The following is a 21,957-nucleotide window of genomic DNA, read 5'->3' as shown; positions in this document are numbered from 1 at the left end:
TCTGCTCCTGTCTCCAGGAGAAACTCCCACCCTTGTCTTCATTTCTAGGGAGGCTGGGGGATGGCAGCAGATGGTAGCTGTGTGTTCTGTCCCTTCCCTTCTCCTCTTCTGCTGGCAGATAAATGCACATGTGATTCATGCCAAACATACGAGACGTATAATTGGAGTTGGACTATGCCATTATCGTAGTCCCCCTTTAGAATATTTCTGCGTTCCAGTAACTCTGGAGCTTACCAGAAGGTGGAAGAAATAAGAAAGCCGAATATCTAGGTAGAGGCTATACTTGAACAGGTGTTTTTTTGTTTTTTGTTTTTTTTATGTGAGGTGAAATTAGCCTGCCCACATACACAAATGCTTTATTCTAAGTGATGTAATTCGTAGGAGTATTCCAGGACTAAACTTGTTATAATTAAGTGACGGAAGCTGTATCAGAATGTACATGTTCACCGCGACTTGAGTAAATTCTGGAACGCTTTGTTATTGAGCTTAATGACCAAAGAGGATTTTTGCTGAAGGTCAGAATATATACTTAAATTTCATTATTTATTAATGATTTTCAGACTTTGAATTTCCAAAGGTATTTAGAAGATTTGAGGGTCAGGCTAACAATTTCTTTTTCGTCAATTTTCCTTTTTCTTATGAATGTTTAAACAACACATTAACTTGGAATCATGTTAGGATGCAAATAAGTTTTCATCAATGCATTTATTTAATCTTTCATTATTTTTAAAGTATTTTTAGTAGTTTATGACACTTTAAACACTTACAAAAGTGTCCAAGTTGGAAGCATGTGGGCAGTTTTTCTCTGACAAATGACAGTCCTAGGTGATGACCAGCAGTTTTACAGGTTTGTGTGTCGTTGTCGGCCGTTAGGCAGTGACTGGTGACTCCATGTTAATTTTCAGTATCCTAAGTGCGATCTTTCCTAGTTCCTTGCTATTCTGTTTGTTTTATGATTCACCACATTTCTAGTTCCCCCCAGATCTGATATCCTTCCTAGAAACTCATGTGACTTTCTTTTATGCAGAATCAACTCTTAAAGAAGCAGGTGAATCACTTTCCCATCAAATATTGACTGCCCAATAGGAAAAACAGAACATTTTGGGGACAAGAAAAAGCCCCACAAAATGTCTGTAGTACATTTAAATGTGTGCTTTTTTATTGGCAATGCAAAAAGCAAAATATTAATACTTGAATCCAAAGCTATATGCATTCACTTGCTTTAAGTTCTCTGTTTATGAAACCGTCACTAAATAAGAGGAAACACCCCAAATATGTACGTCTCAGCTCTGCCTCTTACTGGCTGGGTGAACTTTAGCAACTAACTGGGCCTTTCTACTTTCTCTATGGAATTATTTTATCAGTTTGTTTCTGCAGATGGTCTTTAATTTTATGAGATAAAGTTCAAGTACATTTGAATTCTACCTTTCTAAGCAACTTGATCGTATACTTATGAGCAGTAGTGTATATAAAGATAGGTTGGCAGGAGAGCATGAAAGTGTCCAGAATGGGATGAACTTTAGAACATTTCTCTTACTATTTTATTGTTTTCAGTGTGTAAGTCTTCCATATCTTTGTTGAATTTATTCTGAACTATTTTTTTTGATCTTGTTGTAAATGGGTTTTTACTTCATTTTTCCAGTGACTTGTTTCTGTTATAAAAATACAGTTGATTTTTGTACCTTAACTTACAATCTTGCTAAATTCACTTATTGTTTGTAGTAGTTGTTTTGTGGATTTCTTAGCATTTTCTATCTAAACAATCATGTCATCTGCAATTTACGTTGATTCTGGTTGGTCCCCAAAGGAATTCTATTTGGTAAAACACTGATAGTTTAGTCCTAAATATTAAGTGTATTTGAATGTCGTAATTATACTCCTTTAAAATGTTTTATGTCAGATGTTTTGAAAATTCAAATTGACCTCCCTCTTATTCCTTCCTCTCCTCCATTCGTTATCTTAATCAGTGAGATTTTTAAAAAAGCAATGGCAAAAAAGAAAGAAAGGGAGGGAGGGAGGGAGGAAGGAAGGAAGGAAGGAAGGGAAGGAAGGAAGGAAGGAAGGAGATCCTTAATGGATCAGAATATAATCCTGAGAAAATCTTTGGTCTGGTTTGAGAATTTTGTGGGCTTCATTGTTATTTTTGTTGTTGTGTTTTAGTTTTTGTCAGTAAGACTCAATAGTTTTCGCTTGTGAGACCCCTGTATTTTTTCTGCCTGGGTCAGCGGAACATGGGTTGGTTTGTTTTTTTTAAGAGTTTAGAAAGTCCTTGATTCCTAAATACTTGGGGATGATCTAGAACACAGCATTTGAGAGGGACTTTAGTTCACAGTATTTGTGCCTGGGAGGTTTCTGGTTTCCTAGGAAACATCGTCTTGGGCACTGACACTCAGATATAATAGGGGATGCTCAGTAGTAATTTTATTACTTAGCTAATTGCTATTTCGACTCTGAGTACTGTAGCATGTTTGTTCCTTCGCTACTGCAGCAAAGGAAATTTGATTGTTTATAGAGTTCTATATTTAAATTTGATTCGGGGTTTGGGACAAATATCTTTTTTTCCCCAGAGTGCTGTTTTTTCGAGCATTCTTCTCTTTTTTCAGTTCTTTTTTATTATTATTGAGAGATAATTGACTTATAACATTTTATTCATTTTAGGTGTACAGCATAATGAATAGTTCTTTTTGGGAACATTCTTCCTTAGATAGTGTGAGATCAAAATGACATTGAAGTAAATTACAGAAGAAAGGTCAGTTTGTTTAAAGTTTATTTCTGGTCTGACTTTGCTTGTGGGGTGTTAGCCCACAAGCTGGGCTTGAGGTTATCATATTCACCAGATCCGAAGTAAACTCCTGAACGTTTCACAAAATCTGCTTTCTCCTGCTGTCTGTCTCATCCCAGCAGATGGTAAACTTCTTTCTTCAAGTTGCTCAGGCCAAAACCCAAAGTCTTCCTTGACTCACCTTTTTTCTCTTAGGCCCTACAGTCCCATCCATTGGCAAACCCTGTGGTCACCAACTCGAGACTATCTCAAGAATCCAGCCACTTTCTCTTCATCTCCACCATCATGGATAAAACTTATCTTTCTTCCCCCATCCTTTCCCCACTGCACTGGTCTTTCTCAGCATGTTAGCCAGACCTTGTCATGCCTCTTGAAAACTCCTACTGGCTTCCCATCTCAGAGTACAAGACCAAGTCCCTTTTTTTTGGCCGCACCGTGTAGCATGCAGGATCTTAGTTCCCCAACCAGGGATTGGACCCAAGCCACAAGCAGTGGAAGCGGGGAGTCTTAACCACTGGACCACCAGGGAAGTGCAAAGACCAAGTCCTTGTAGCAGTCTCCAGGGTCTTCTGTGTCCAGACCCCCTGGTCACCTCTCTGACCTCACCCCCCCACTCCTCTCTCATTATTTCATTGCTGTTCCTCAGACACACCACGCCTTTGCCACCACGGACCTTTGTTCTGCTTGGAACACTGTCTCTTTGATATCTTCGTGCCATCATGGAAATATTAGAAATATTAGAATTTCTGCCAAATGTCACCGTTTCAATGAGATATTATTCCCCAACACCCTGAAATAGCACCTCTCCCTACCGTCTCTTGCCACACACACATTCATTCCTGGCCCCCTGCCCAGCTTGATTTTTCTCTGTAGCACTTGTCACCATCAGAAAACGTATCTCTGCTTTGTTCTCTGCTAGAAGCATGCTGGTACATTACGGTAGGCACTTACGAAATATTTGTTCCATTAATGATTACATATAATAGGAATAGTGGTTAACACTTATTTATTCACTCATTTAATCCTATCACAAACTCAGGAGCAACTCTCTCGTTTTTTTTTTTTTTAACTTAAACTGCATACAGCATATATATTTTTTAATTTAAAAAAAATTTTTGGCCGTGCCGTGTGGCATATGGGATCTTAGTTCCCTGACCAGGGATCAAACTCATGCTCCCTGCACTGGAAGTGCAGAGTCTTAACCACTGGACCGTCATGGAAATCCTCAGGAGCAACTCTTATCCCAATTTTACATGAAGAACCTGAGCAGAAAACTTGGATCATTTATCCAAGCCAGCAAGTGACCCAGTGAATACACTTAATGAAAGGAATACAATACACTGATGACATTTTCTAGGAAAAAATCTTGTAGGTAATATTAATGTGAATAGTTCAGTTTACCTTGAAAAATGTATTACTTATGATTCCGTAAATGCTTAGCTAACTATAAAATGCCCTGTATATTGTAGTGGTTTGTGAGGGGAATAAAATTTACTGCATAATATCACAGAAAGTCACTAAACCAACCTCAGTTCATTCACAGCAGTGATTGTGTTTCTTTCTTAATTTTTTCAACTAATGAAGGGATGGATGAACGTGTTTTACCAGTATTGTGATTTGCTGCATTGTGCATATTCCATGCGAGACAGAGAGATTTCTAATATTTCTGATAGTCCTTTTATTCCAGGACAGCATTAAGATATGTACAACTAGTTGCCCGCTGAGCCTGAAAACTAATGATTAAACACACGTTCTTTCAAGAATGTTAATTGGATTCCTGAGCAGTCCAAGACACAAAAATATATGCAGCTTCCAAGAGAAAATATGATTTATCTACTCCACTAGCTGGTGCATGAATCTGTTTGAACAGTTCCCTGTTTGTGGGTTGCCAGTGTTATTTCATGTGGATATTGTATTCATAATTCATACTGTGTGTTCCCAGAAACAGTTTTAATTAGAACACAAATTATGACTCCCAACAGAAAGTCTTTTGTAAGTAGCCAAGCATAATAATGAAGACAGAAGTGTTTCTGACTATGACACCTTCATATATTTACATATAATTTACCAAAATCTTCTCTCTGTTCACAACAGGCACTAATTGAGAGCCCAGAGGGCCTGTGGCCTCTGTTCAGTATTGGGTGGGTGGGCAGGGGCTTGGGGGACACACATGAGGTGCAGTCGGGGGATTCCATGGCTCTCTTTTTGGAGGAGCAATCATAACCCACCAGCACTGCACCCCTCAAGGTTTGCGCAGGAAGCTCTGGATCACCAGGAAGTCCTCAGTGGAGGAAACGGCCTCAGGTGGAGGGGGATTAGGACGTAGCCAGATGGATGTGCTGGGCATGGTGTAGGTGGGGGGAGCCAAGCTCCAGGCTGAAGGGCTGTCACGCAGAGAGGCTTTAAGGAGCCTGGGTGGGGTGTGTGGGGCTCAGTCTGTGGGGACTTCAGTTTGTGAGAGGTTTAGTCTGTGAGGGGTTCAGGCTACGAGGGGTCCAATCTGTGAGGGGTTTAGAATGTAGGGGGGGGGTCCAGTCTGTGGGGATCTGTTCTTTGCGGGTTTCAGTTTATGGGGGATCCAGTCTGTTGTTGAGCGGTCCAGTCTGGGAGGAGTTTAATCCGTGGAAGGTCCAGTCTGTGGAGTGTTCAGTCTTTGAGGGGCACCATCCGTAAAGTGCTATCTGTTGGGGTCTGCCTTTGGGGGTTCAGCCTGTATGCGGTTTTGTCCTGTGGGGTTTCAGTCTGGCTAGGATGGGGGACTGTGTGACATCTTGGTGGGAGATATGGCTGGAGACCTGGGCAGAGGCAAAGCCAATACTGCAGCTGCTGCTTCTTTGTCATCCTCCAGGCTAATTACTTAATATGCTTTTATTGTTTATCCTGCCACTGGAAAACCTACTGAGAGTTAAAGAGTTTAGAGAGTTAAGGAGGAAAAGAAAAGAGAAAAGCCAAGGTCCAAGATAATCATGAACCAATTTTACCAGGTTCAGCTGTTTGAAATTGCCAACATACAATCACATTTTTTAGATCTTCCTTTTTTAATGTAAGCACTTAAAACTGTAAATTTTCCTGTTAGCACTGCTTTTCCTGAATCCCATAAGTTTTAGTATGTTGTGTTTTTATTTTCATTTGTCACAAGATATTTTCTCCTTTCCCTTGTGATTTCTTCTTTGACCCATTGGCTGCTTGAGTGTGTTGTTGAATTTCTACATATTTGTGAATTTTCCAGTTTTTCTCCCACTGTTGATTCCTACTTTCCTTTCATTGTGATAGGAAGAGATACTTTGTATGATTTCAATCTTTTAAAATTTATTCAGTTTTTTTGTGTTTTGTGGCCTAACATCCTGGAGAATGTTCCATATGAACTTGACAAAAATGTGCATTCTGCTGTTGTTGGATGCTCTGTTCTGTGTATGTCTATTGATCCGATGGGCTTGTAGTTCAAGGCCTCTGTTTCCTTATTGATGTTCTGTTTGGCTGTTCCGTCTATAATGGAGAGTAGCATATTGAAGTCTCCTCCTATTTTTACAGAGCTGTTTCTTCCTTCAATCCTTTCAATGTTTGCTTCATATATTTTGGAGCTCTGATGTGTAATACATGTTTGATGTGTGTATCTTCTTGGTGAATGGATCCTTTTATCAATGTATAATGTCCCTCTTTGCTTCTTACAACAGTTTTGACTTTTTTTAAACATCTTTTTTGGAGTATAATTGCTTTACAATGTTGTGTTAGTTTCTGCTGTGTAACAAAGTGAATCAGCTAAACATATACATATACCCCATGTCCCCTCCCTCTTGCGTCTCCTTCCCACCTTCCCTATCCCACTCCTCTAGGTGGTCACAAAGCACGGAGCTAATCTCCCTTTGCTATGCGGCTGCTTCCCACTAGCTATCTGTTTTACATTTGGTAGTGTATATATGTCCATGCCACTCTCTCACTTGGTCGCAGCTTACCCTTCTCCCATCCATGTCCTCAAGTCCATTCTCTATGTCTGTGTCTTTATTCCTGTCCTGCCCCTAGGTTCATGAGAAGCATTTTTTTTTTTTGATTCCATAGTTAGCATACGGTATCTGTTTTTCTCTTTCTGACTTACTTCACTCTGTATGACAGACTCTAGGTCCATCCACCTCACTACAAATACCTCAGTTTCATTTCTTTATATGTCTGAGTAATATTCCATTGTATATATGTGCCACATCTTCTTTATCCATTCATCTGTTGATGGACACTTAGGTTGCTTCTATGTCCTGGCTATTGTAAATAGAGCTGCAATGAACATTGTGGTACATGACTCTTTTTGAATTACGGTTTTCTGAGGTTTATACCCAATAGTGGGATTGCTGGGTCGTATGGTAGTTCTATTTTTAGTTTTTAAGGAACCTCCATACTGTTCTCCATAGTGGCTGTATCTATTTACACTCCCACCAACAGTGTAAGAGGGTTCCCTTTTCTCCACACCCTCTTCAGCATTTATTGTTTGTTGATTTTTTGATGTTGGCCATTCTGACCAGTGTGAGGTGATACCTCATTATAGTTTTGATTTGCATTTCTCTAATGATTAGCAATGTTAAGCGTCCTTTCATGTGTTTGTTGGCAATCTGTATATCTTCTTTGGAGAAATGTCTATTTAGGTCTTCTGCCCATTTTTGGATTGGGTTGTTTGTTTTTTTGATATTGAGCTGCATGAGCTGCTTGTATATTTTGGAGATTAATCATTTGTCCGTTGATTTGTTTGTAAAGTATTTTCTCCCATTCTGAGGGTTATCTTTTCGTCTTGTTTATGGTTTCCTTTGCTGTGCAAAAGCTTTGAAGTTTCATTAGGTCCCATTTGTTTATTTTTGTTTTTATTTCCATTTCTCTAGGAGGTGGGACAAAAAGGATCTTGCTGTGATTTAAGTCATAGAGTGTTCTGCCTATGTTTTCCTCTAAGAGTTTTATAGTGTCTGGCCTTACATTTAGGTCTCTAATCCATTTTGAGTTTATTTTTGTGTATGGTGTTAGGGAGTGTTCTAATTTCATTCTTTTACATGTAGCTGTCCAGTTTTCCTAGCACCACTTATTGAAGAGGCTGTCTTTTCTCCATTGTATATTCTTGCCTCCTTTATCAAAGATAAGGTGACCATATGTGTGTGGGTTTACCTCTGGGCTTTCTATCCTGTTCCATTGAGCTATGTTTTGTTTTTGTGCAAGTATCATACTGTCTTGATTACTGTAGCTTTGTAGTATAGTCTGAAGTCTGGGAGCCTGATTTCTCCAGCTCCATGTTTTTTTGTTTTTTTGTTTTTGCGGTATGTGGGCCTCTCACTGCTGTGGCCTCTCCCGTTGTGGAGCACAGGCTCCAGACGCGCAGGCTCAGCGGCCATGGCTTAGGGGCCCAGCCGCTCCGCGGCATGTGGGATCTTCCTGGACCGGGGCACGAACCCATGTCCCCTGCATCGGCAGGCAGACTCTCAACCACTGTGCCACCAGGGAAGCCCTTCTCCCTTTTTTTCTTGATGAATCTGGCTAGTGGTTTATCAATTTTGTTTATCTTCTCAACAAACCAGCTTTTAGTTTTATTGATCTTTGCTGTTGTTTCCTTCATTTCTTTTTCATTTATTTCTGATCTGCTCTTTATGATTTCTTTCCTTTTGATAACTTTGGGGTTTTTTTTTTCTTGTTGTTGTTCTTCTTTCTCTAATTGCTTTAGGTGTAAGGTTAGGTTGTTTATTTGAGATGTTTCTTGTTTCTTGAGGTAGGATTGTATTGCTATAAAGTTCCCTCTTAGAACTGCTTTTGTTGCATCCCATAGGTTTTGGGTCGTCATGTTTTCATTGTCATTTGTTTCTGGGTATTTTTTGATTTCCTCTTTGATTTCGTCAGTGGTCTCTTGGTTATTTAGTAGTGTGTTGTTTAGCCTCCATGTGTTTGTATTTTTTACAGATTTTTTCCTATAATTGATATCTAGACTCATAGTGTTGTGGTCGGAAGAGATACTTGATACAATTTCAATTTTCTTAAATTTACCAGGGTTTGATTTGTGGCCCAAGATATGATCTATCCTGGATAATATTCCATGAGCACTTGAGAAGAAAGTATATTCTGTTGTTTTTGGATGGAATGTCTTATGAATATCAGTTAAGTCCGTCTTGTTTAATGTGTCATTTAAAGCTTGTGTTTCCTTATTTATTTTCCTTTCGGATATCTTTCCATTGGCGAAAGTGGGTGTTAAAGTCCCCTACTATTATTGTGTTACTGTCGATTTCCCCTTTTATGGCTGTTAGCATTTGCCTTAGGAGCACTGAGGTGCTCCTATGTTGGGTGCATAAATATTTACAATTGTTATATCTTCTTCTTGGATTGATCCCTTGATCATTATGTAGTGTCCTTCTTTGTCTCTTGTAATAATCTTTATTTTAAAGTCTATTTTGTTTGATATGAGAATTGCTACTCCAGCTTTCTTTTGATTTCCATTTTCGTGGAATATCTTTTTCCATCCCCTCACTTTCAGTCTGTATGTGTCCCTAGGTCTGAAGTGGGTCTCTTGTAGATAGCATATATATGGGTCTTGTTTTTGTATCCATTCAGCCAGTCTGTGTCTTTTGGTTGGAGTATTTAATCCATTTACATTTAAGGCAATTATCGATATGTATGTTCCTATGACCATTTTCTTAATTGTTTTGGGTTTGTTATTGTAGGTCTTTTCCTTCTCTTGTGCTTCCCGCCTAGAGAAGTTCCTTTAGCATTTGTTGTAAAGCTAGTTTGGTGATGCTGAATTCTCTTAACTTTTGCTTGTTTGTAAAGGTTTTAATTTCTCCATCGAATCTGAATGAGATCCTTGCTGGGTAGAGTAATCTTGGTTGTAGGTTTTTCCCTTTCATCACTTTAAATATGTCCTGCCACTCCCTTCTGGCTTGCAGAGTTTCTGCTGAAAGATCAGCTGTTAACCTTATGGGGATTCCCTTGTGTGTTATTTGTTGCTTTTCCCTTGCTGCTTTTAATATTTTTTCTTTGTATTTAAGTTTTGATATTTTCATTAATATGTGTCTTGGCATGTTTCTCCTTGGATTTATCCTGTATGGGACTCTCTGCGCTTCCTGGACTTGATTGACTATTTCCTTTCCCATATTAGGGAAGTTTTCAACTGTAATCTCTTCAAATATTTTCTCATGCCCTTTCTTTGGGACCCCTCTAATTCGAATGTTGGCGCATTTAATGTTGTCCCAGAGGTGTCTGAGACTGTGTTCAGTTCTTTTCATTCTTTTTTCTTTATTCTGCTCTGTGGTAGTTATTTCCACTATTTTACCTTCCAGGTCACTTATCCGTTCTTCTGCCTCAGTTATTCTGCTGTTGATTCCTTCTAGAGAATTTTTAATTTCATTTATTGTGTTGTTCAGCATTGTTTGTTTGCTCTTTAGTTCTTCTAGGTCCTTGTCAAATGTTTCTTGTATTTTCTCCATTCTATTTCCAAGATATTGGATCATCTTTACTATCATTACTCTGAATTCTTTTTCAGGTAGACTGCCTGTTTCCTCTTCATTTGTTTGGTCTGGTGGATTTTTACTTTGCTCCCTTATCTGCTGTGTATTTCTCTGTCTTCTCATTTTGCTTAACTTACTGTGTTTGAGGACTCCCTTTCACAGGCTGCAGTTTCATAGTTCCCATTGTTTTTGGTGTCTGTCCCCAGTGGCTAAAGTTGGTTCAGTGGCTTGTGTAGGCTTCCTGCTGGAGGGGACTTGTGCCTGTGTTCTGGTGGATGAGGCTGGATCTTGCCTTTCTGGTGGGCAGGACCACGTCTGGCAGTGTTTTTTGGGGTGTCTGTATTATGATTTTAGGCAGCCTCTCTGCTAATGGGTGCGGTCGTATTCCTGTCTTGCTAGTTGTGTGGCATAGGGTGTGCAGCACTTTAGCTTGCTGGTCGTTGAGTGGAGCTGAGTCTTGGCATTGAGATGGAGACCTCTGGCAGATCTCTCATCGACTGATATTATGTGGGGCCAGGAGGTCACTGGTGGCCCAGTGTCCTGAGCTCGGCTCTCCCACCTCAGAGGCTCAGGCCTGACACCCGACCAGAGCACCAAGACTCTGTAAGCCACATGGCTCAGAAGAGAAGGGAGAAAAAAAAGAAAGAAAATAATAATAATAATAAAATAAAATAAATTTTTTTAAATTATTGAAATAAAAATATTTTTAAGTAATAAAAGAAATAAAAGAATAGAGCAACCAAACCAATAAACAGGTCCACCAATGATAGCAAATGCTTAAAAACTGTACTAAGATAAGCATAAAAATCAGAAGCTAGTCAGTCGCATACAGCAAACCCCAAGTGTACAGTTGCTCCCCACGTCCACCATCTCAATTTGGGGATGATTCGTTGTCTCTTCAGATATTCCACAGATGCAGGGTACATCAAGTTGATTGTGGAGCTTTAATCCGCGGCTCCTGAGGCCGCTGGGAGAGATTTCCCTTTATCTTCTTTGTTCGCACAGCTCCTGGGGTTCAGGTTTGGATTTGGACCCGCCTCTGCGTGTAGGTCGCCGAAGGGCGTCTGTTCTTCACTCAGGCAGGACGGGGTTAAAGGAGCAGCTGATTCGGGAGCTCTGGCTCACTCAGGCCGGGGGGAGGGAGAGGTACGGATGCAGGGCGAGCCTGCGGCGGCAGAGGCCAGCATGACACTGTAGCAGCCTGAGGCACGCTGTGCGTTCTCCTGGGGAAGTTGTCCCTGGATCACGGGACCCTGGCAGTGACGGGCTGCACAGGCTCCCCGGAAGGGATGTGTGGATAGTGACCTGTGCTCGCACACAGGCTTCTTGGTGGCGGCAGCAGCAGCCTTAGCGTCTCATGCCCGTCTCTGGGGTCCGCGCTTTTAGCCGCGGCTCGCGCCCGTCTCTGGAGCTCACTTAGGCGGTGCTCTTAATTCTCTCTCCTCGAGCACCCCGAAACAATGGTCTCTTGCCTCTTCAGCAGCTCCAGACTTTTTCCCGGACTCCCTCCCGGCTAGCAGTGGCTCACTAGCCCCCTTCAGGCTGTGTTCACACAGCCAACACCAGTCCTCTCCCTGGGATCCGACCTCCGAAGCCAAAGCCCGAGCCTCAGCTCCCAGCCCCCGTCCGCCCCGGCAGGTGGGCAGACAAGCCTCTCGGGCTGGTGAGTGCTGGTCGCAGTGATCCTCTGTACGGGAATCTCTCTGCTTTGCCCTCTGCACCCCTGTTGTTGTGCTCTCCTCCATGGCTCTGAAGCTTCCCGCCCCAGCCCAACCCCTGTCTCCACCAGTGAAGGGGCTTCCTAGAGTGTGGAAACTTTTCCTCCTTCACAGCTCTCTCCCAGAGGTGCAGATCCCATCCCTATTCTTTTGTCTCTGTTTTTTCTTTTTTCTTTTGCCCTACCCAAGTACGTGGGAGTTTCTTGCCTTTTGGGAAGTCTGAGGTCTTCTGCCAGCATTCAGTAGGTGTTCTGTAGGAGTTGTTCCACATGTAGATGTATTTCTGATGTATTTGTGGGGAGGAAGGTGATCTCCACGTCTTAACTGCTCTGCCATCTTGAAGGTCCTCTCACAGTTTTGACTTTTTATAACCATGTGTTTAATGCAATCACATTTGTTGTAAAGATTTTTATAATGCTTTTCTGAACAACATCTTACCCATTTTATCCAATTTGAATGAAATTGAACATCTTTCATGAAATCTAATGAGTTCTTTAAAGTATGCACAATTTAAAAATCCCATACGTTATAGAACAATTGTAAAATAATTGGTAGGTAACATCTGGTCACTAATACTCAAATTTGAGAATCCATAAAAGTACATAAAGAGTAGAGCATGTGTAGAATATAAAACATCAATTTCAGAAATTATCCACTGATTAACTTACATGTTGTACACATATTTATTTGATTTAAGGATACATGTAATGCTGTAGAGTCAGCAATTGGAGCTTATAAAATAAAAAATAGAGATAGCACTGTGGACTTCACTGCTTCTAATTCCCTAGTATATAAACATTTGGAGCTTGTAAAAAGTGTGCATATGCAGTAATAAATTTCTGAATACATCAGATTAGACATTCTGGTTTAAAATGCCCCTGAATTACAATTCTCTCTGATGACTTATTAAAAGAAATAGGCTCTCTACTCCAAGCAAACCAATTTCCTAGGATTTCTCTCATGTCTTCCCAGTTTCTAAAATGCTCTTTCTCCTCTTCTCAGGCATCTAGACCCTCTCTTTTCTTTTAGACCATCAGACTAAACCCCTCATTATCCTGCCCAGGCTCCTTAATGCCTCTTTTTGTACCAGCCCTTCAGCTTGGAGTACAGCCTCCCAGCCCACCCCATGCCCAGCACATCCATCTGGCTAAGTCCTAATCACCCTCCACCCAAGGGTGTCACCTCCACTAGAAGTGACCTGTGACCCCAGAGCATTCTGCACAAACCTTGCAGAAAGAAATCATTGTATAAAATTGCTCCTCTTTAAAATGTAAGATGTGCACCCCCTGTGGTCCCAGGGGACCAGCCCACAGAGATTCGCTCTTTCCTGAAATGCTGTAACATTTTAAATGTGTAACGGTCATTATGCGTTATGATAACCATTCGTTCATTTACTCAACGAGTACTTCTGGAGCCTCTGACATGTGTCTGGCTTTATTAACCCATGGGGATACAGCAATGAATACAACGAATTCCCTTCCCCTGTAGAGCTTACATTACAGCAGAAGAGAGGGACAACAGATAAACAGTTCACTTCATAAACAAGTTAGTATATACCGGACAGTGGTAAAGTTTATCGAGAAAAGTAAAGTCAGGGGGATGTGGAATGCTGGAAGGTGGGTGAGTGGTTTGCTATTTTATATACAGTCAGGGGAGACCTTTCTGAGAAGATGACATTTGAGCAAAGACCCGAAGAAAATGATGTAATGAGCCACGTGGCTAGGCCTGACTTCATGGGTGTGTGCCCAGTGTGGGCACACAGAGCCCCATGCCCAGGAGGGTCCCGTTCTCGGGGTTCAGTGCTTTGCACTTGCCATCTTAAAATTCTTAATAATTGACTCTGAATTTGTGTTTTGTAAGCAAAGTCCCTTGGAGGGACTTGGAGCATTGGCTCTTATCAATTTCCAAGTCCTGTCACCTTCCCACCGGACACCTTCTCCCTTGTTCCCACCCATTGGGGGTCTGGGCATAAGCGGGGGGGTCTGCTCAGATGTTTGCACCCCACACGCCAGTGTAGGCAGAACCGCAGGTGCTATAGGGTCTGCACTCACCCCGCAGGTGAGTATCCCTGTGACCGAAGGAGTGTGACATTAAATAACAGATTAAAAAAACCCACCATGACAGGTTGAGTGCGAGACAGTAGAAGAAAGGAAAAAAAAGGTTTTCCTGTTTTTTGAACACGGGATGTAGAGTTTTATTTTGCACCGGGCCCAGCAAATGCTGTGGCCAGCCCTGTGTGTGGCTGTCAGAAAAAGCATCCTGGCAGCACAACCGCAGGCACAGGATGGGGGTGAGCAGCTGCGCCCTGTGGTGGAGGAAGATCAGGGGGCCTGAGAGGCCGGAGGAGAGCCAGTGGGCAGGTGAGCCACTCAACAGAAGGGCCCTGAGAGGAGTGGGAGGCCACGCTGAGTGCGGCCTGGGTTCAGGAGGAGGAAGGGGGTAGCAGGGAAGGGTCTAAGGGGGGAGTTCTAGAACACTCCACAGTTTACTGATGTTGTGGGGCATTTACTTTTCAGTGATCATATCCTGACTTGCCAATTTAAATCTGAGCCCCTGCAGGGCAGAGACTATTGAGTCATGGGATGTAGCCCAAGCTAACCTTGGAAAGAATCTAATCCAACCCCAACTTCTGTCCTTTTGCGGGAATCACTGCCCCTTCCTTGGAATTGTGGAAATTCAAACGATTTTCAGATTACTTCATGGTGAAAGTTGAGGCTCTTCGGTGTAAACTCCCTCACGGTCCCATTGGGAGATTTTGTCAGGCATCTGGTAGGAGATTTGGGGGCGATCTCACAGGACTTATTAAGGACTTCATTTAGGGATGCTGCGAATGGAAAGAGCACGGGACCGGCGCTGGCAGGCACGGGTGCCAGGCTCCCTCCTGCCCCTGACGAGTCCCGTGACAGCCCAGCGCCTGCCCTCCCTGGTCTGTCTATAAAGTGGAGGGTTCTTATTGTTGTTGTTTGTTTACTTGTTTTAGACAAGCCTAAGGTCTCAGGTCTAAAGTTCTGTAGTCTGTTTCATTTGCTGTTTCCATTTTCTCGGTGTAAAACTCCATGAAACAAGTGCAGACATTAGATAATCCAGTACTGTAGTTGGGTTTTCTGCGTTTGCTAGCCCAGCCACTCCATTTCCCAGATATTTTTAAAACCGTGTCTTATCTCTTTGAATCCATGGGGCTTTATAAATAAGGCATGTTGGTGATGAAGCTGGTTCGGCAGCCCTGATGAATGTAGGAAATTTGATGTTTTACAGGGCAGGGCGAATGGGAGTGGCTGGGATTATGGAGATGTTCTCAGGTTGCTCTTTGGAAGCAGGCGTTTACAATTCTGCTAGATCTGGATGATTAACTTTACATTTTTTAAAATTAATTTTTATTGGAGTATAGTTGCTTTACAATGTTGTGTTAGTTTCTACTGTACAGCAAAATGAATCAGCTATACATATACACATATCCCCTCTGTTTTGGATTTCCTTCCCATTTGGGTAACCACAGAGCATTGAGTAGAGTTCCCTGTGCTATGCAGTAGGTTCTCATTAGTTGTCTATTTTATACATAGTATCAATAATGTATATGTGTCAATCCCAGTCTCCCAATTCCTCCCACCACCCTCTTTCCCCCTTGGTATCCATACATTTGTTCTCTAATCTGTGTCTCTATTTCTACTTTGCAAATAAGATCATCTGCACCATTTTTCTAGATTCCACATATATGAGTTAATATGTGATATTTGTTTTTCTCTTTCTGACTTACTTCAAAAAGATACATGCACCCCAGTGTTCATTGCAGCACTACTTCCAATAGCCAGGACATGGAAGCAACCTAAATGTCCATCAACAAAGGAATGGGTAAAGAAGATGTGGTACATATATACAGTGGAACATTACTCAGCCATAAAAAGGAATGAAATTGGTTCGTTTGTACAGATGTGGATGACGTAGAGACTGTCATACAGAGTGAAGTAAGTCAGAAAGAGAAAACTTTACATCGTGAAATAAAAATCCTTGCTCCTTTTTGGCTCAGACTCTGAAGCTCTGTTCTCCTCCACCCATCCTTGTTTCTCCCAGCTGCCCATCATCTTTTTTTTTCTTCCAGTTTTATTGAGATAGAATTGCCATACAGCGCTGTGTAAGTTGAAGGTGTACAGTACAATGATTTGATTCATGTATATCATGAAGTGATATCGCAATACGTTTAGTAAACATCCATCATTTACAAAATTTAAAAAATAGAAATTTTTTAAATTTAAAAACTAGAAATTTTTTTCTTGTGATGAGAACTCTTAGGATTTACTCTAACAGCTTTCATACATAACACACAGCAGCATTAATTGTATTTACCGTGTTGTACATTATATCCCGGTACTTATTTATCTTATAACTGGAATTCTGTACTGTTTGACCCAACTTCTTTTATACATTGAAGACTTTGGTGTCTGATGCATCGATTTCTACCCCCTCCCCCAATGTCTGTGCTCAGGATGATCAGTGTGGTACCTTCAGTGTCCCTGTGGACAACCCACATGATAAACCTTTAGTGTTTTTCAGCCAGCTCCTCTCCTATCACACAACCCCCTGGGCACTTTCCAGAATGGTGTTCCCCGAAGTTGCTTCAGCTCGTAATCTTAATCTTCACCACTCTATGTCTGTTTTCAGCCTTGCTGACAATAATCCCTCAATTTTTTTTATTTCTTGTCTCTTCCTTGGCATTATGGAGAGCCCCCCAGCGCCTCCCTCCTTGGGCTTCCTTACCCAGTCTAAACCCTTTCAGTATCCCCGCGGTCAACATCCTTCCTTCTTTGCCTGCTGTATCCATCTTGCAGATGCAAAACTCGACATCACTGTAACTGCCTGCATCCTCTGTTCCTACATCAGGGCTGCTGGGTACTGCTGGGGGATAGGACACATGTGAGTGGCTTGGAGCTGCTGAAAATTAAATGGTCTCCAATCCCAGCCCAGTCCCAGCACTGCTCAGCTCTCCTTTCGTGTGATTCTGGCAAGATTCTTCTTCCATTCTCTTGTTTTCCACTTAACTCTATACGTTTATCACTCTTCTAAGCTACCTGCTCCAACGATTGGATATTAGAACTGTATGAGCCTTTAAGGATGGTACTTTGTAAATCAACATAAGGATACTAAAATGGTATCGAACTTCTCTGTAAACAAATCCCCCAGAGTTTGGCTGCATTGGTTGAAAAGCAGTTGGAAATCTTTCATCAAAATGTTCAACAGTTTAAGTGCAAAACAACAGCAGCTTTTGACGTTTTTAGCAAATTGCAGTTATTGAAAACAAAACTTGAAACACATCCCTGTGAAAGAAAGAAACGGAACAAATTCTTGATGAGAGCTCAAATAATGTATAAGAGTTTTGAAATTCTGTGATTGTTCTTTGGAATAACTCAATCTGTGGGCAGTGTCTTGGTGGAGCTCCTATTTTCAATTGGATAATTTTCTGTCTGTTCTGCAGTGGATTGAGATTGGGAAGACTGACCATTTTGCAGCATTCACACGCAGAAAAACATTGTAAAAATCATCAATAGAGATAGTTTACTTGACAGGGTTTGTCTGTTAAAAGAAAGGTAGTATTTATCAAAGAAAGGTAGTATTTGTCCAAGAAAGGTAGCAAAATGACAGTAACTATAAAAAAATACTTGGGCTGGAGTATTTATATATTCGATTTAAAATTTACAGTTTAGAATGTTTTTGTTTAGCAGGATTTGCTCTGAATGTACTAGGTATTAAAGCAACTTACAGAGTGGTTTCCAAGTTAAAAATATTATGGCTGATAGAGAAGATCCACTTGGAGGTGTTCGCAGTTTCAAACTTAGTGATTGTAAATTGCAACTTTGAAGACTGTAAGCGACTTTTTTTTTTTTTGGAGTATAATTGCTTTACAAGGGTGTGTTAGTTTCTGCTGTATAACAAAGTGAATCAGCTGTATATGTACGTATATCCCCATATCTCCTCGCATTTGCGTCTCCCTCCCACCCTCCCTATCCCACCCCTCTAGGTGGTCACAAAGCACTGAGCTGATCTCCCTGTGCTATGCAGCTGCTTCCCACTAGCTATCTGTTTTACATTTGGTAGTGTATATATGTGAATGCCACTCTCTCACTTCGTCCCAGCTTACCCTTCCCCCTCCCCATATCCTCAAGTCCATTCTCTAGTAGGTCTGTGTCTTTATTCCCATCTTGCCCCTAGGTTCTTCATGACCTTTTTTTTTTTTTTTTAGATTCCATATATATGTGTTAGCATACAGTATTTTTCTTTCTGACTTACTTCACTCTGTATGACAGACTCTAGGTCCATCCACCTCACTACAAATAATTCAATTTCATTTCTTTTTATGGCTGAGTAATATTCCATTGTATATATGTGCCACATCTTCTTTATCTATTCATCTGTAGATGGATACTTAGGTTGCTTCCATGTCCTGGCGACTGTAAATAGTGCTGCAATGAACATTGTGGTACATGTCTCTTTTTGAATTATGGTTTTCTCAGGGTATGTGCCCAGTAGTGGGATTGCTGGGTCATATGGTAGTTCTATTTTTAGTTTTTTAAGGAACCTCCATCCTGTTCTCCATAGTGGCTACATCAATTTACATTCCACCAACAGTGCAAGAGGGGTCCCTTTTCTCCACATCCTCTCTAGCATTTATTGTCTGTAGATTTTTTGATGATGGCCATTCTGACTGGTGTGAGGTAATACCTCATTGTAGTTTTGATTTGCTTTTCTCTAATGATTAGTGATGTTGAGCATCCTTTCATGTGTTTGTTGGCAATCTGTATAGAAGATTGTGAGCGATTTTATGAAAAAATTAAAAATAACAAATCCACATTGGAGAAAATGAATTCTTCAGATATGGATTTGGAGAGAGATATGAATTAACAATTGATTAAAATATGTAACTATGTTCCAAGAGTAATTATTCTACTTACAGTATTTTCTGATATTCAGACAAGCAGCAAAAAAGTTTTTAAAAGTGTTTCTATACATGGATGTAGGTTATTCTAATTTTTTGGAAATAAGTTTATTTTTGAAAATAGTTATTAAACAAAATTATTTTCATAGGCCTACCAATGTGATAAACCAATTGTCAGTCCATAAATAAAAATTTCAGACATTGTATGGTTTTATTAACTTCGGTAGCTGCTTTCATTCTCTAAATAGGCTAGTTAGATACTAAATTATACAGTAGTTCTAGCTGTGATACTCTTTCTAGCCTGCTTCTCTCCAGGAATTAAACCAATCCTCCCTGTCTTTTTCCACTTCTTGTAAATGATTTCATCGTGCCCTTTCTGCTCTTACTTGCCCACACATCTGTCTCTTCTAACTGGAAGTGCCTTGAAAACATTGTCTTATTATTTGTGCATCCTCAAGATTTATCCCAATGCCTGGAACCTAATAGGTCTGTAATAATGATTATTAAGCAAATGAATTTAGGAATCTAGGTTGTTTTTTTTTTTGTAGAACATTCTAATAAGGTAACCTGTCCGTAAGCATTTTCATTCAACATCATACCTTTCTTTTCATCTCCCCTCCAATAACCATTTATTCAGACCCCTAGTGACAAGCACATGAGACTGAAAACATTTCAGGGCAGCTACACATGGTGTTTTCACCCATAATGGATGCAGGAGTGCCCTCTAAGAGGGATGAGGTTGCATTGCATACAGATTTGACATCTGGTGCCTTTAAAACAAACCAATGAAGCATCAGGAAGATGCATCATTAAAGAAGGGGAATTTCTTGTCTGCGAGAGGGTGGTGTACACAGATGTCACTGGGGCACAAACCACAGAGCCCGTAGGCCGATTTGTAAGGCTTATGGGAAGTCAGAGAGGCTCCCGTGCAGGGACCAGGCTGCAGCAGGAAGTGTTTTCTAACATCTTGATGGTTTAAGAAACCATCATTCTCCCTGGAAGAGTGCAGTTCCTTGAGTCGCCAGGGGCTTTCAACGGATCAGTGACATCTGTCCGAACTGCATCTTTGTAGGCGCAGATGGGATGGGGGCGGGGCAGGGGGATAAACTGTGTTGGGTCAGACATGGGGTCAGTGCAGAGGAAGTCCCAACCAGAACATTTCCTGCCAGTGGATGCCAAGTTATTTGAAAGAAAGGACTCCAGCTATTTTAGGTTATAAACCCTTGGTAAAGGTCCTTGAAGGAGGTAGCTAAATCTTTTAGCCATTCCTGAGTATAGTAGGAGATTATTAATTCATGTATCTAAATACTAAAACGCATGCAGATAATTGGATTGTTCTAAAATAATGTTTAAATGACTGCTTATTTTAAAAATCATTCTCACTTATAATACTTATAATGAAAAGAAAAAACTAAGAGAGAATATATTCAGAAGATATTGGGAATTGGGCAAGAAGTTTTTCAGTCATGATCCTTTTTGTTTATTTGGGTTTTTTGGTTCTGGCGTTAAGAGCTCTGAACCCTGGAAATAGGGATTGTTTGTTTTCACATGTAATACCACAAATTTATTATCATACAGACACCAGAAACCAAACCCAAATTTTGACAATATCCACAGAGTTTTCCACAATCTTTAAAATAGTTTACAAGAAATAAGGGATACTTGAAGAAATGTAACCTCATAATCTTACAATTTCTATAACAGTGTAATCTATTCAGTTAAGAATTCTACTCAATTAAGACTGTAAAATGGCAAACTTTATATGAGTATTTATTTATAATATAGATAGAGGTCCTAAAGGATTTATAGAGATTGTTGTCATAAACCATATTTTGTAGCTGGGCTACGAATAGACAACCTGAAATAGGTTACCTTTTACTTTGTAAAATAAACATTCATCCAGGGTGGTTAATATTTAATATCCCAGATAGAAGTGGGGATGGAGTAGCTGCCTCCTGAGATTCCAGCAAGGACTGCAAGTGAATCGTGTTTTTCAGAGGCTCCTAAAGTTTAGCCTCGTTTTCCAAACGTTATCTAACAATATCTAACGATAGTCATTGCTAACTGCACTGCACCAGGGCTGTGACCTTTAGTGTAGATATGTATTAGAACTATTTAGAAACACCAGACAAGCCTGAGTTTTAGCATGTTTTACAAGGACTCAGTGCTAAGGGACTGTCCCCTTATATTAGGAAGAGCCACCATAAATCAATAATAACTACACTATTAACTTTGCTCAAATATCTACCTTCCCGAGAAGCGCAGTTTGCTTAACTGAGTAAATCGACCTGGACCCCTTATGAAGAGCCTGAGTGGCTCATCATCCGTTTCCAGGAATAGTTCTCCAGCCACAGAATTATGCATATTTATATTCAGAAAAGTCATCCCCAGCCCCTGTCGGTGGTGACTCACTGTCTCCTGTTCTCAGTCATCCCAGGTTTGATAGAGAAAGAGAGGAGATGGCGTTTCTGGGTTGTGCAAACAAAGTCATGGAAGATTAAGGACTGGCGAGTGCCTGGAGGTGGATGGACTTGCATCTTGAGAACAACTGAGTGGACAGTAATGGGAATTTTGGACTCTAGGGAAGTTTTGCAGGAGATTTTGAAGGCTAGCCTGCTTCTGCCCTTCAAATGTATCATGTTTTGTTCCATCATCTCCCAGCTACAGCTACCCACCCACTCTGCATATGACCCAGAGAGCTGATGCATCTACTGTGCAGAGAAGGAAACAGTTTTCTGGATTACAGTAACAATGAGTAACAGTGAGTAACAGCCAGACCCCTGCAGTGGCATCTGCAAGTAAAACAACATAGTTGCACAGGAGTATCTTGTTTCTAAAGTTCTAGATGCTCAGGTCAGCATCTAGAAATCAACATTGTTCACACTTTGAAAGTTCCATCATGTATGCCATATATATGTGGAAATATTATGCCCCGGATGCGGTTACTTCTATGTGCTGATATGGGATGCTTCTGAAGATATGATTTTTTTTCATTTATTTTATTTATTTACTTTTATTTTTTTATTGGAGTATAATTGCTTTACAATGTTGTGTTAGTTTCTGCTGTACAAT

The 21,957-nt window shown here is 40.8% G+C and overlaps 1 protein-coding gene across 7 annotated transcripts in view; it reads left to right on the top strand.

Moving 5' to 3' along the window:
• Positions 1 to 21,957, top strand: part of CAMK1D (calcium/calmodulin dependent protein kinase ID) — a 415,209-nt gene that overhangs the window by 257,963 nt on the left and 135,289 nt on the right. The gene's annotated exons all lie outside the window — the stretch shown is intronic.

The sequence above is a fragment of the Globicephala melas genome, chromosome 2, assembly GCF_963455315.2.
Source record: "Globicephala melas chromosome 2, mGloMel1.2, whole genome shotgun sequence".
Classification (NCBI taxonomy): Eukaryota; Metazoa; Chordata; class Mammalia; order Artiodactyla; family Delphinidae; genus Globicephala; species Globicephala melas.
This window is presented reverse-complemented; position numbering and strand designations above follow the sequence as displayed.